The sequence below is a fragment of the Dendrobates tinctorius genome, unplaced genomic scaffold (genome assembly GCF_039654945.1).
Source record: "Dendrobates tinctorius isolate UK_male_01 unplaced genomic scaffold, ASM3965494v1 ptg000009l, whole genome shotgun sequence".
Lineage (NCBI taxonomy): Eukaryota > Metazoa > Chordata > Amphibia > Anura > Dendrobatidae > Dendrobates > Dendrobates tinctorius.
The window spans coordinates 16,098,763-16,115,146 of record NW_027361677.1 but is presented as its reverse complement, the minus strand read 5'-3'; positions in this window follow the sequence as shown (position 1 = coordinate 16,115,146).

Sequence of the window (16,384 nt, the reverse complement as noted above, 5' to 3'; positions counted from 1 at the left end):
TAAATAATTGGCTAGCAACAGGATCCAGGTCTCCTGTTGTGTTCATGTTTCTATGACCTGAACTTAATTTCCTGGGCTACAGCAACGCCCGTTGTGGCTCAGAAGTGCTGTCCGCACAGACAAAACACTCGCTCATGTGTAAGTGGGGTTCGGTAACGTCAGCTGATCCCCTGCTGTGTGTACGGCAAACTCTCCTGCTGCCTACAACTTCTGACTACCTCTGATTTAATATGTTCTCTGATTTGCCCTCTGTCTCCACTCTGTTTTGAGTATTTCCTCCGGCCTACAACACCGCCTGTTTCTGCTCTCAAGTGCCGTCTGCACAATCCACACTTGTTCCTGTGGTACCTGGGTCCTGTAACATCTGCTCATCTCCAGAGTTGAGCACGGCAATGTCTCCTGCTTTGTCTACATTCCCACTACTTGTAGTGGAAATGTAGACAGAGCAGGAGACATTGCCTGACTCACCTCTAGGGAGAAGCTGCTGTTACAGAACCCCAGTAACACAGGAACAAGTGTGGGTTGTGCAGACGGCATTTCAGAGCAGCAACTGGCGTGGTTGGAAGCCAGCGGAAATACTCGAAACAGAGTGAAGACAGAGGCCTAATTGGAGTACGTTGACAGTTAGTAGTAGTCTAGAAACAATGGCAAACTGCCAACAAGTAGGCCTCGGCCTACTACCTGATTTTCCCTGGGCTCCGACACCGCCAGTTGGTGCTCAGAAGTGCTGTCCGCACAGACAATACACTCGCTCATGTGTAAGTGGGGTTCGGTAACGTCAGCTGATCCCCTGCTGTGTGTATGGCAAAGTGTCCTGCTCCCTCCACAGTCAAACAACCTCAGATTTACACCTGGCTCCAAGTAGGCCTCGGCCTACTACCTCATTTTCCCTGGGCTCCGACAACGCCAGTTGGTGCTCGGAAGTGCTGTCCGCAGAGACAAAACACTCGTTCATGTGTAAGTGGGGTTCGGTAACGTCAGCTGAACCCCTGCTGTGTGTACGGCAAACTCTCCTGCTGCTTACAACTTCTGACTACCTCTGATTTAATATGTTCTCTGATTTGCCCTCTGTCTCCACTCTGTTTTGAGTATTTCCTCCGGCCTACAACACCGCCTGTTTCTGCTCTCAAGTGCCGTCTGCACAATCCACACTTGTTCCTGTGGTACCTGGGTCCTGTAACATCTGCTCATCTCCAGAGTTGAGCACGGCAATGTCTCCTGCTTTGTCTACATTCCCACTACTTGTAGTGGAAATGTGGACAGAGCAGGAGACATTGCCTGACTCACCTCTAGGGAGAAGCTGTTGTTACAGAACCCCAGTAACACAGGAACAAGTGTGGGTTGTGCAGACGGCATTTCAGAGCAGCAACTGGCGTGGTTGGAAGCCAGCGGAAATACTCGAAACAGAGTGAAGACAGAGGCCTAATTGGAGTACGTTGACAGTTAGTAGTAGTCTAGAAACAATGGCAAACTGCCAACAAGTAGGCCTCGGCCTACTACCTGATTTTCCCTGGGCTCCGACACCGCCAGTTGGTGCTCAGAAGTGCTGTCCGCACAGACAATACACTCGCTCATGTGTAAGTGGGGTTCGGTAACGTCAGCTGATCCCCTGCTGTGTGTATGGCAAAGTGTCCTGCTCCCTCCACAGTCAAACAACCTCAGATTTACACCTGGCTCCAAGTAGGCCTCGGCCTACTACCTCATTTTCCCTGGGCTCCGACAACGCCAGTTGGTGCTCGGAAGTGCTGTCCGCACAGACAAAACACTCGCTCATGTGTAAGTGGGGTTCGGTAACGTCAGCTGATCCCCTGCTGTGTGTACGGCAAAGTGTCCTGCTGCTTACAACTTCTGACTACCTCTGATTTAATATGTTCTCTGATTTGCCCTCTGTCTCCACTCTGTTTTGAGTATTTCCTCCGGCCTACAACACCGCCTGTTTCTGCTCTCAAGTGCCGTCTGCACAATCCACACTTGTTCCTGTGGTACCTGGGTCCTGTAACATCTGCTCATCTCCAGAGTTGAGCACGGCAACGTATCCTGCTTTGTCTACATTCCCTCTACTTGTAGTGGAAATGTAGACAGAGCAGGAGACATTGCCTGACTCACCTCTAGGGAGAAGCTGCTGTTACAGAACCCCAGTAACACAGGAACAAGTGTGGGTTGTGCAGACGGCATTTCAGAGCAGCAACTGGCGTGGTTGGAAGCCATCGGAAATACTCGAAACAGAGTGAAGAAAGAGGCCTAATTGGAGTACGTTGACAGTTAGTTGTAGTCTAGAAACAATCGCAAACTGCCACCAAGTAGGCCTCGGCCTACTACCTGATTTTCCCTGGGCTCCGACACCGCCAGTTGGTGCTCAGAAGTGCTGTCCGCACAGACAAAACACTTGCTCATGTGTAAGTGGGGTTCGGTAACGTCAGCTGATTCCCTGCTGTGTGTATGGCAAAGTGTCCTGCTCCCTCCACAGTCAAACAACCTCAGATTTACACCTGGCTCCAAGTAGGCCTCGGCCTACTACCTCATTTTCCCTGGGCTCCGACAACGCCAGTTGGTGCTCGGAAGTGCTGTCCGCACAGACAAAACACTCGCTCATGTGTAAGTGGGGTTCGGTAACGTCAGCTGATCCCCTGCTGTGTGTATGGCAAAGTGTCCTGCTCCCTCCACAGTCAAACAACCTCAGATTTACACCTGGCTCCAAGTAGGCCTCGGCCTACTACCTCATTTTCCCTGGGCTCCGACAACGCCAGTTGGTGCTCGGAAGTGCTGTCCACACAGAAAAACACACTCGTTCATGTGAAAGTGGGGTTCGGTAACGTCAGCTGATCCCCTGCTGTGTGGCGGGCAAACTGCTGCTGCCTCCAAATTTTAGCAACTTCAGATTTAAACATTCTCTGATTTGGCCTCTGTCTCCACTCTGTCTCTAGTATTTCCCCTGACCTCCAACACTGCCAGTTCCTGCTCACAGTTGCCGTCCACGCATTCCACATGTGTTCCTGTGTTACTGGGGTTCTGTTACGTCAGCAGATCCCCCAATGTGTGTCCGCCACTGTCTCCTGCGCTGTCCACCTTCCCACTGCAAGTGGTGGGAATGTGGACAGAGCAGGAGACATTGGCAGACAAACATCAGGGGATCTGCTGACATTACAGAATCCCAGTAACACAGCAACACGTGTGGATTGGGCAGACGGCTACTGTATGCATAAACTGGCGGTGTTGGTAGTCACGTGAAATCCTGGAAACAGAGTGGAGACAGATGCCTAATTGGAGCACGTTGACAGTCTGTTGTAGCCTACAAACACTGTAAAACTGCCACCTAGTAGGCCTCGGCCTGCACCCTGGTTCTCCCCGGGCTCCAACAACTCTAGTTGGTGCTCAGAAGTGCTGTCCACACAGAAAAACACACTCGTTCATGTGAAAGTGGGGGTTAGTAACGTCAGCTGATCCCCTGCTGTGTGGAGGGCAAAGTGTCCTGCTCCCTCCAAAGTCAAAATACCTCAGCTTTACACCTGGCTCCTAGTAGGCCTCGGCCTGCACCATGATTGTCCCTGGGCTCCAACACCGCAAGTTGGTGCTCGGAAGTGCTGTCCACACAGAAAAACACACTTGTTCATGTGAAAGTGGGGTTCAGTAACGTCAGCTGATCCCCTGCTGTGTGGAGGGCAAACTGCTGCTGCCTCCAAATTGTAACTACTTCAGATTTAAACATTCTCTGATTTGGCCTCTGTCTCCACTCTGTCTCTAGTATTTCCCCTGACCTCCAACACCGCCAGTTCCTGCTCACAGTTGCCGTCCACGCATTCCACACGTGTTCCTGTGTTACTGGGGTTCTGTAACGTCAGCAGATCCCCCAATATGTGTCCGCCACTGTCTCCTGCGCTGTCCACCTTCCCACTGCAAGCAGTGGGAAGGTGGACAGAGCAGGAGACAGTGGCAGACACACATCAGGGGATCTGCTGACATTACAGAATCCCAGTAACACAGCAACACGTGTGGATTGGGCAGACGGCTGCTGTACGCATAAACTGGCGGGGTTGTTGGTCACGTGAAATCCTGGAAACAGAGTGGAGACAGATGCCTAATTGGAGCACGTTGACAGTCTGTTGTAGCCTACAAACAATCTAAAACTACCACGAAGTAGGCCTCGGCCTACACCATGATTGTCCCTGGGCTCCAACAACGCCAGTTGGTGCTCGGCAGTGTCTTTGGCATGGGGACTCCCTGTTGCCCAGCCTGGTTCCAGCACGCCTGCTGTTTCCGGGTAGTGTCAAGGTCACTATGCCACCAATCCGTTGTCCTGTCGTCTTGCGGCCGGGTTAGCCGACTCTACGGTGCCTGCAGTTTAGGTGACTCCTATGTGGGCTGCGGGAACTGGCACTGAAAGCTGGATCCGTAGTGCCAATGGGACCTGGACCCCCTGTAGGACTGTGGGTTTCGGTAACTGCGGCCGGCTTGCGGCCTGGCTACTTTGCTTTCAATGGGTACCTTCTGCTACCCACCCGGGTTCCAGCACTGTCTGCTGGTTCTCGCCAGAGCCTTTGGCCTAGGTGCCTCCATCTCGGTATCCGAGGTCCAGCACCGTCAGCTGGTCCTTGGTAGTGCTTTTTAGCACAGGTACCTTCTGCTTAGTAACCGTGGTCCAGCACCGTCAGTTGGTCCTCGGTAGTGCCATTGGCTCTTGTTCCTTCTGCTACCCATCCGGGTGCCAGCACTGTCTGCTGGTTCTCGCCACAGCCTTTGGCCTAGGTGCCTCCATCTCGGTATCCGAGGTCCAGCACCGTCAGCTGGTCCTTGGTAGTGCTTTCTAGCACAGGTACCTCCTGCCTAGTAACCGTGGTCCAGCACCGTCAGCTGTTCCTCGGTAGTGCCATTGGCTCTTGTAGCTTTTGCTACCCATCTGGGTTCCAGCACCGTCAGCTGGTTCTCGGCAGTGTCTTTGGCACGGGGACTCCCTGTTGCCCAGCCTGGTTCCAGCACGCCTGCTGTTTCCGGGTAGTGTCAAGGTCACTATGCCACCAATCCGTTGTCCTGTCGTCTTGCGGCCGGGTTAGCCGACTCTACGGTGCCTGCAGTTTAGGTGACTCCTATGTGGACTGCGGGAACTGGCACTGAAGGCTGGATCCGTAGTGCCAATGGGACATGGACCCCCTGTAGGACTGTGGGTTTCGGTAACTGCGGCCGGCTTGCGGCCTGGCTACTTTGCTTTCAATGGGTACCTTCTGCTACCCACCCGGGTTCCAGCACTGTCTGCTGGTTCTCGCCAGAGCCTTTGGCCTAGGTGCCTCCATCTCGGTATCCGAGGTCCAGCACCGTCAGCTGGTCCTTGGTAGTGCTTTTTAGCACAGGTACCTTCTGCTTAGTAACCGTTGTCCAGCACCGTCAGTTGGTCCTCGGTAGTGCCATTGGCTCTTGTTCCTTGTGCTACCCATCCGGGTGCCAGCACTGTCTGCTGGTTCTCGCCACAGCCTTTGGCCTAGGTGCCTCCATCTCGGTATCCGAGGTCCAGCACCGTCAGCTGGTCCTTGGTAGTGCTTTTTAGCACAGGTACCTTCTGCTTAGTAACCGTGGTCCAGCACCGTCAGTTGGTCCTCGGTAGTGCCATTGGCTCTTGTTCCTTCTGCTACCCATCCGGGTGCCAGCACTGTCTGCTGGTTCTCGCCACAGCCTTTGGCCTAGGTGCCTCCATCTCGGTATCCGAGGTCCAGCACCGTCAGCTGGTCCTTGGTAGTGCTTTTTAGCACAGGTACCTTCTGCTTAGTAACCGTTGTCCAGCACCGTCAGTTGGTCCTCGGTAGTGCCATTGGCTCTTGTTCCTTCTGCTACCCATCCGGGTGACAGCACTGTCTGCTGGTTCTCGCCAGTTTCTCAGCCTTCTTGTACCTTCTGCTACATTTCCAAGATCAAGCTTTTTGAAATTGTCTTTGGTAATCCTTATTGATCTCCATGACGATGACCCTGATGATGACGACCCTGAAGACCACACCAAAGAAGACCAGAAATATGACCCTAAATAATAAGACCAAGAGGACAAAGAACATGAAGACAACCACCAAGATACTGAACAAAAGACAGAAGAACAAGAAGCAGAAGAAGCAAAAGCAGAAGAACAGAAAGCAGAAGAACATTAAGCATAAGACAAAAAATCAGCATAGAAGAAATCAAAATTATAAGCAGAAGAAGACAAAGCAGTAAATGGGGGTGAGTCCGTTCCTCCTCGTGGTGCCCCTGGAAAATGCCTGCTGCTGCAGGCCAAACTGAACGCGGACAAATCCTGTTGTAAATCTTTTGACAGGCAGAACGTAAGGTGTAATCTTATAACTTTTATAGATAAGTACTACAGGAATGCCTGTCACCATAAGAAAATGAAGAAAAAGAAGAATAGGAAGAAGATGAAGAAATAGCATATGAAAATTAATAATAGCTGAATAAGAAGAATATGAAGAATGGAAAAAAAAATTAATGGGAAGAAGGTGAAGAAGAAGATGAATAAGGTGAAGAAAAAGTTGATGAAAAAAATGCTACTGCTGCGGATCATGAAGGAGAAAGTGTGGGAGAAGTACAAAAGAAGGTGAAGAGCATGGAAGTTGCGAAACATACATATCTGACTAAATATAAAAAAGTTAACATAGTCAATATCTTTTTAACTCAGAACGTCTTGAAAAAAAAAATTGGAATTAATGCTATGCCATGTGATTTGAATAAACCACTATGCTTTTAATGTCTCCTCCACCTCCCACAATACATTCTACATGATTCTTATTTGTTTTCAATTATGTAGAATTAGCCAACAAGGAAATAAAGGCCTTTTTTTTAATTCCGATACCGGAAGTCCCATTGACTTGAATGGGACTTCCGGTATCGGAATCGGCGATACCCGATATTTTTTTCGTATCGGGCGATACCATCCGATACGATATTTTTGGGTATCGAACGGTATCGCTCAACACTAGTCATCAACCAATGATAGAAACTAGAGATGAGCAAATATGACAAAACTCTAATTCGACAGATTTGTCCGAATTTGACATCCATGCAAAACCAATGAGCCTAACTGGCATCAAAAAAGTTCCTTTAAGGTTCTCTGAGGTCTGCCGATCACAAAACATAGTAACTGAGGCAGGAAGGAGTAAAAAAACTTAAAAAATAAATCACACGTCACTGAGCCCCTTACTTATTCTTGGCCCCGAAGCTCTCAGCTGATCTTATGTTGGCTTACTGAGACACCTGTTCTTCTCACTTCGCCAAGGTCACATTGGGCAGTGCATGTCAAAACGTCAGGACATCAAAACCTGCGACAACGCTAGAGATGAGTGAATAAGGCAAACTTCAAATTCACCTGTTTGTTAAGTTTTTCTCAGGAAATTCGATTTGGGGAAAAGTCATTTAATATCCCTGTCCAGACCCCGGAGCATAAATGTAATATATAAAAAAAAAATCATTATACTCACTGGACCACTCACATTTAAGGCTCCTCTGCTCCTCACCATCACCTGTTCGGTCCTAGCTGCTTCTTCACGCTGATTCTTGCGTTACAATCCAATGGACGCTCATGCTGGGAAGGGATTTCAATGGCACAAGGGAGGATTCTGCGCATGCGCTGAGGCGTCATCTTACCATGGCCTGTGGCATGTTTGTACAGACCCCTCATAGCCCTCATCAAAAATGGAAGTCAATGTGAGAGGCCCCGAGATTTCAGCATGAGAAGAGATGATCTGAAGATACGGCGAGGACCGGACAGGTGACGGAGATGGCACGAAGATGTGAGTATAAGGTTTTTTTTTAACATTTTGATGGCCTTTTACTGTTCACAAAAATGATGTTATCAAACTTTCATGGAACATAGAATCACAAAAATGTGCCATAATGAATGTATTATGGTGAGAAGGATTTGTCTTCTGAATGATAATGGTCAGCTTCAGAGTCTCATTTAGGCAGTAATAGGTATGGCTATAATACATTCAGAACGACAACACATTTCTGCAATTACTCAGCAGGAATTGTAAGATTACTGGTCTTACCAGACATTAGTCCTACCAGCCAGAGATTTCTTGTAAGATGTGGACTTCCTTTCATCATACTTCCAAGCAGGAACACTGATTTATATAATCTTCAATGGATGATACTCTGCTATGGACTCCATCATCCGTCCAGTGTCACTTTTGATGCAATGTGTGTGCTGTGCAGCGTCAAAAAAGGCTTTGATTTACGAGTTTTATATATGAAAAAAACAAAAAACTGATATAAACCGAGACTACACGGAGGACTGGACATAAAACTGTACAGTGTGATTACATGCTGGGTACAGGATCAAGCTGTAAGGGGACAGCAATGGACACCTGCAGATTCCCCAGTATTTCATTATCATATCAATCAATTATCTATCTCGTAATCTGTGTTAAAAAAAAAAATCTACGGTATCTATATTTTTTTTTCCAATATCTCCCTATCATGTAATTTCTTGTTGGATCCTGACTTTCAACCATTATGTAATGAATGTCTATAAATCATAAAATATATTATCTCAGATCCCACCTGGAGAGCAGTCATGTGGATTTCAAAATAAAAGCTATTAATAATACAGTTATTAAATTTATAGTATTTTGCATATTTGTTTTCATGGTAAAGTTTATACACTTTAATAAAATTAAAATATGATGTGATCTATCAGTTTAAAGCCCTTATGTATAAAATTTAGCAATACCTGGGATGTTCAAGATCTATCTATTATGTATCTATCTATCTATCTATCTATCTATCTCTCTCTCTCTCTCTCTCTCTCTATCTATCTATCTATCTATCCAGAGTATAGTCTCTCTCTAGATTCCGGTACATGGTCAGTTTCTGGGAGGTGATCTCGTTCCTACAGTCACAGACCTACCTCTCCTGGCCCTCTTCTACCATCTTCCTGATCCTGGTTTTTGTCAGGCTGCTGTGATTGGTCCTTTGGTCTGGTTTGCTTTGGGTGAGCAGTTCCGGGGTCCTGGTTTGTGTGAACCACCTATACGTAGCAGGGCTTTATGGTGATGGGAGCTTGGATTGCTACTATGCAGGTGACCACAGAATGGCAGAACTGCTAAGTGTAAAGTGTAAAGGGAATCTACCCAGTTTAGCCCGATAGGCACTGCTGGTGGTGCTCCGATGGACCTGGAAAAGGTGCTTACATAATTCCAGGTGGAATCTTCCAGTTGGGCTGGAATCCCACTTTGACCAGTCTGGGTATGTGTGAGGACCCCAGACTTTGCTGCTGTACAGGAGGATTGGGGCAATAATGGCATTGAAGATTTTTATCCAAACCCTCACTGGGGGCTTCAGATGATAAAGTTTCCTTCAGATAGCATAGAAGGTTTTGCAGGTCTTGTTCTTCAGGTCTCTATGGCTTGTTTTAAGCTCCCTGACTGGTGAATTTTCAGGCTCGGGTAGGTGTATTTGTCTGTTCCTGTAAGAGTACAATTGTTTAGCACAAACATAGGGTGCTGGTCTGATCTTGGTTTTCTCTTCTGGAACACCATGATGTTGGTTTTCTTTGGGTTCATCGGTAGTGCCCATGTGGAGCGGAATTTCTCCAAGATTATCAGGTTGTCTTGGAGGCCTTTCTCAGTTGGTGACAGCAGCAGTAGATCATCTGCACACAGCAAGAATTTCACCTGGGCGTCATGGAGTGTGAGACCTGGTGCCGTGAAAGATTCCATAGAGGTGGCCTCTCATTGATGTAAATCTTGAAAAGCATTGGACTTAAGCTGCAGTTCTGTCTAGCTTGGTGGCTCTGCTGTAAATCAGCCATTCTTCTACCATTCACAATCAAGTCATATGTCTTTCCATGCTTTCTGTTGTGGATATGTCTCTGAAAAAGACTGTAGAGGGTGTACATGTTGTTGGCAGTCCGGGGGTTTGGTATGAACCCTGCTTGTCTTTTGCTGAGGAAGTTGTGTTCGGTGAGGAAACCGAGGATCCTCTTGTTCAGAATGCTGTTGAACATTTTTCCATGATTGCCGCTGACACATATGCCTCTGTAGTTGCCATGGTCATACCTGTTTCCTCTCTCTCGTGGATCGGTGTGATGAGGCCTTGGTTCCAGGTACGAGGGAAGTAGCCGGAACTTAGCACAATAATAAGCAGTTTAACTATTGATGCCTGTATTTCTTGTGGGCTGCTCTTCAGCATTTCTGGTGGGATTCCATCCAGGTCACTGGTTTTTCTATACTTTATGGAAAAGATTCTTTCTGTAGGTTCCTGTAATGTGATTGGTGTATCTAGAGGGTTTTGGATGTTTTTGACTCTTTCCTCCACTGCCTTTAGTTTTGCCATTATGTTTCTCTGTTCTTGGTTTAATTCTTTCTTCAGAAAGTCTTTATAGAGGTCTCTGAAGTAATGGAGCAAGATGTTGCCGTTTTGGTTATGGATGTTGTTTTTCTTGCTGTTTGTGCCCGTGTGGTTCCATAATACCCAGAAAAGTTGTCTTGGAGGGCTTCTTGGAGTTGGTTACATCTGGTAAAGATGCAGCTCTGCTTTTTCCACCTGAGTAATTGTTTTGTATTACCTTTGTATGGTGTCATAGGCATCCCTCAGACCCAAGTTTCTTGCTTAAGGCTTTTCTCAGAATCTTCTGTATCTCTTTACATTCTCTGTCAAACCAACCACTGATCTGCTTTCCTTGGAGTTGATTTTTTTAAGGTCGGACAATCTGGCCATGTAGAATACAGACATTGAGGTCTTTTGCAGCATGATTCACTACTTGTGAGTTAGGCTTGTACTCGTAGTAGTAGAAGTGGCAGGGTTTCTTCTCTCTTTCTTTCTTTTTTTTCGTTCCCAGTTTTCATTCAACATATGATGATATAAAATCATCAGCATTTCTGATGAGACCTAACTAAGTACATGATTAACAAACAAATAACGTTGCACTCTGTAGCGCAAAAGCATGTAGATATGTAATATATGAAATATGAATAGCATTATTGCGCTAGGTAATGAGAAAAAATGGAGATACTTAGCACCTAATTTGGCCAGTTCATGCAATGCTGTCTGCCAACAACAAGGCGATCTCCGGTTTGCTGGGAACCTACATGTCTAGTGTGAATACCTCTTTTAGGCTAAAGCCTCAATTTTTGTATAGGTAGGATCCTACTGTAATTAAAACCGCCACAGGTTGGAGGGTGGAGTGCTCGGTCAGAGAGCTAATATACAAATAGCAAAAGACTGAGTTGCACTTTCAAATCAGAAAACTAGTGTGTACAGGCGCAAAGTTGTTGTTGGTTGCTGGGCCTGCATGAATTAGCCAAATTATGTGCTACGCATCTCCATTTTTTCTTATTATCTAGAGCAGTAAGGCTATTCATATTTCATATTTACATTCTTTACCGCTACAGAGCGCAACTTTATTTGTTGGCTATGTATGAGAGATGGCTACTCTTAGTTTGCACCTGTACACACCAGTTTTCTGATTTGGAATGCCAGTTAGTTTTTAGATATGACTACATGGTTATTTATCACATTTCAATCTTTCCAATCACTTGCCAGATTTGATCAATGATTGGTTAGTCTGTTTATCCGCCGAATGTTAAAAACCCAAATCCTTTAATGAGAAATGCCTGACCTTATAAATGGTGCTGAATCAGACCGTAGCCAGCGGCAGCGAGGCGCTGAGACTCTCAAGATATTTTAATGATTTCTGCTGCGTAATGTTAAAGCCTCACAGCAAGAGAGGAGTTTTCTTCCCATCTGTGATTTTTCTATTGCTGGGATACCGGAGACGTTGTATTGTTCATGGCCCATTTGATTGAAGTGTATTTTTGCTTTTTGTCTTCAAATCAAAGCCGCGCTGGTAGACGTGTGTTTTGCTTCTGAAGAGAGTGAGTTGCGTAAGTCACAGTGTGATCGGCGATCATGCGGTACGCCCTGCGAACAATCAAACAGCTCAATCTCATCCTGTCCCTGTCATGTCATTTGAGGACACTGGTGGTCTTTCACATGACATTAGGTTTAGGGGTTTAATTTCAAGGCCACTAACAGGCCACTTCTGTGATTTTCCATTTTTGGTGCCTACTAATTATGGGTGAGCACTAAAATGCTCGGGTCGAGCAAATTGGAATGCTCGGGTGCTCGACCCGAGCAACGAGCCCAATGTAAGTCTGTAGGAAACCCGAGCATTTTTGCCACTGCACCCTCCTGAAAATATCAGAAATCAATGGGAACAGTACTGAAATGACATGGGAACATCAAGGGAAGACCCCTGGAAGTATTTCTGACTCCCAGGTCACTGCTGTGAACAATGTTGTCAGAGTCTTACGCAACTTTTCCGGGCGCACAGTAAAACATACAAAAATGAAACCAAAATTGATTTTCCTGGGAAATATGTTAAGAAACATCCTGTTAGGCGTTGGGTTCCTGCAGCAGCACAGCAGGAATCCAGAGCCTCACATTCTGCGGTCTCTCATTCTCCATCAACCGCAGAGGAGCTTGCTCAGCAGCCCCGTCTTTCCCGATGCTCTGCCCAGACCTGCTCTGTGGGTCTGGCTGCTGCTGCTACCTTTGGGCCAGCAATAGCAATGCAGGCTGCTCAGCAGCAAACCTCTCCAGAGGCTAAGTCCTTCCGTCGCTCCACTGAGCATGCTCACGACGCGATCTCCCGTTGGAGATCGGAAGTCACATGCACAGGTCCTTCTCCAGATCTGATTGGTCCATCTCAGGGATCTGGAAGCTTCCGGAAGGTCCTGGCTATAAAAGGTTCGCATGGCCACTCGGCCATGCGCTAGTATAGACTCTAGTTGCTAACTGTGTGAATGATGACGGATGTATGGACTTGCAAATGACTCATTAAGATTCCCCTCCCTCTGATATTACGAGTGTGGTTAGGGAACTAGTGTTAGAGTCAGCGCCAGTCAGTGGCAAGCTACAGGCCACAATACGCATCCTCCACAGTGCTAGTGTCCAACAGTGCGCCTGCTACCGGGCATTGTCGTGTAGCGGCAGTGTCTGTCGCCGCGCTGCAGTCTGCAGTACTTCTCAGCGTCCACGGGTGCGACGCCGCACGCACGGTAGGTCTAGATGGACGCGGACTCTGTCTTGGGCCAAGTCCTGTGACCATATACCGTGCATGCATTCCTGTGACGTCAACAGGCTCAGCCTTTGTATTTAACGCTTCGGCGTCTCTGTGAAGGAATAGACACCGTCCCGCGCACTACGGGTGATGTTCAACCCGCGTGCGTTATACCGCCATATAACATGTCTGCCATTACATAGCAGCAGTATAACACCTTCTGCATGGTGGACCCCAGGCAGTGAACGCACTTATTATTTATTATTTAGTGCATTCCGCCGTCCCTAACATTATACTAGCGCCAGGGTCTGGCTAGTAATTGCGGACCAGCAGCAGCTGGAGTACAGGTTGGCGGCCCTCGAGAGTGCCACCTCAGCTACGAATGCTGCAGCAGCTGCTGTCCAGTCGCAGAGGCTGTATCGCATGGGGCCACATCCATGCCCGAGCTGACAATATCCGCCTCCAATTGCCCGATAAGTTTTCTGGGGGCAGCGCCATCTGTAGGGGTTTCGTTAGCCAGTGCTCTATCCAGCTCGAGTTACTGGCTGCATGATTCCCTACAGAGTGGACTAAGGTGGGGTTTATCGTCTCCCTTCTGTCGGGCAGGGTGTTAGAATGGGCCACACCACTGTGGGAGCATGATGACCACATGGTTCTGAGCGCTGCTCAGTTTCTAAAGTCACTAAAGCAGGTCTTTTTGGGGCCCCGGGTCACACACGACACCTCTCTCCAGTTACTTGCATTAACACAGGGATCCCTGTCGGTCAGCCAGTACACCATCCGTTCCGGACACTGGCTTCCGAGCTGGAGTGGCCTGATAATACCCTCGTCCCTTTGTTCTGGAGAGGTTTGGTGGAGCATGTTAAGGATGCTCTATCCACCATGGAGGTTCCCGTAAGTCTGGAAAAGCTGATTGCCATTTCCACCCGCATTGATCTCCGTTTTTTCAGAGCGCGGGCTGGAGCGTGCTCAATCCAGACGGAAGGTTAGCTTGGCTCCTAACCTCTCTGAACCTCTTGAACCACTCGAGTTGGAGAGTTTACCTCCAGAGCCCATGGATGTGTCCGGCACTGGTCCCAAGCCGCGTCCGGCACAAAGCTCCATACGCTGTTACCAGTGTCTACAGTCTGGTTACCTGGCTAACAGGTGTCCGCAGAGGTTGAAAAAACAATCGCATCCTGTGGTAATTGGGGGGGCCTATTTGCTATGGAGACCTTCTCTCCCAAAACGGCATTCCGAGGGACTTTAGATAGCGGTGCGTCCTCCTGGGAGGTAGAGGTCACGGTGGACTCTGGGGCAGAAGGGAACTTTATGTCAACAGCCTTCGCCCAACAGCACGCAATCCCGTTGGTGCCACTTCCTCACCCCGTGCCCATCAGGGTGGTCAATGGTTCGACCTTATCTTCCCAGATTACCCACCAGACAGCACCCCTTAAGCTCTCAATTCCACCATCTCACCATGAGATGCTGTCCCTGCTCATTACGCCAGAGGGCATCGACCAGGTGCTCCTCAGGGTTCCCTGGCTCCGTTGCCATTCCCCTCATATAGAGTGGTCCTCGGGGAGATTACTGTGATGGAGCAAAGACTGTGTGGGAAGGTGCATGGGGGGTAGCATCCAAGTAGCCTCTGCGGAGGTGCCCGTGGATCTTTCTGCGCCCCCCACTGAGAATCTGAGGACCGTGGCTCCGGTCACCCTCGAGTCAGTGCCGCCGGGCAAGACCTTTGTCCCTCCTCACCTGCGGCCCAAGGTTCTCGCGTTGGCACACGAGTCCAGGGTGGGTGGTCACTTTGGCTACAAGCAGACCACAGAACTCCTGGCAAGGTCTTATTGGTGACCACACAGGGCTCGGGACACTAGAGAATACATTCAGGCATGCGCCTCTTGTGCTCAGAACAGTTCTTCTAAGCAGAGGCCGGTTGGGTTACTGTATCCCATGCCGGTGGCAGACCGGGCAATGGAGGTTCGCGACATTTTGGATCACGCCCCTCATGCCATTCTACCCTCTAAGGAGAGAATTAAGGCACCTGCCAACACATCGGCGCCCCGCTCCAACTTTTGCCCCTGGCGACTTAGTGTGGCTCTCTGCCCGAAATATCAGGCTGCGGGTCGAGTCCACCAAGTTTGCGCGGCGATACATTGTTCCCTTCAAAATCCTTGAGCAGATCAGCTTGGTGGTCTATCGTCTGGCTCTTCCACCACACTTGGCCATCTCTGACGCCTTCCACGTGTCCCTTCTCAAACCTGTCCACATGTCCAGGTTTTCTGAGTCATCTGCCGGGACATCAGACTTGTCGTCGGACGAGTCTGAGGTCAATGCCATTGTGGGACGTAGGGTGGTGCGTGGCAAAAAACTATTTGGTGGATTGGAAGGCTCAGGGGGTAGAGGGCCCTAGGAGGGGGGGGTAATGTTAGGCGTTGGTTCCTGCAGCTGCACAGCAGGAATCCAGAGCCTCACATTCTGCGGTCTCTCATTCTCCATTGACAGCAGAGGAGCTTGCTCAGCAGCCCCGTCGTTCCCGATGCTGTGCCCAGACCTGTTCTGTGGGTCTGGCTGCTGCTGCCACCTTTGGGCCAGCAATAGCAATGCAGGCTGCTCAGCAGCAAACCTCTCCATAAGCTAAGTCCTTCCGTCGCTCCACTGAGCATGCTCACGAGACGATCTCCCGTTGGAGATCAGGAGTCACATGCATAGGTCCTTCTCCAGATCTGATTGGTCGATCTCAGGGATCTGGATGCTTCCGGAAGGTCCTGGCTACAAAAGGATCACATGGCCGCTCGGCCATGCGATAGTATAGACTCTAGTTGCTAACTGTGTGAATGATGACGGATGTATGGACTTGCAAATGACTCATTAAGATTCCCCTCCCTCTGATATTATGAGTGTGGTTAGGGAACTAGTGTTAGAGCCAGCGCCAGTCAGTGGCAAGCTACAGGCCACAATACGCATTCTCCACAGTGCTAGCGTCCGACAGTGCGCCTGCTACCGGGTATTGTTGTATAGCGGCAGTGTATGTTGCCACGCTACAATCAGCAGTACTTCTTGGCATCTGCGGTTGCGACGCCACATGCACGGTAGGTCTAGAAGGACGCGGACTCTGTGTCTTGGGCCAAGTCCTGTGACCATATACCGTGCGTTCCACTGAGTCCTGTGACGTCAACAGGCTCAGCCTTTGTATTTAACCCTTCGGCGTTTCTGTGAAGGAACAGAGACCACCCCGCGCACTGCGGGTGATGTTCAACCAGCGTGCGTTATACCGCCATATAGCGTGTCTGCCATTACATTGCAGCAGTGTAACACCTTCTGCACGGTGGACCCCGGGCGGCGAACGCACTTATTATCTATTATTTAGCG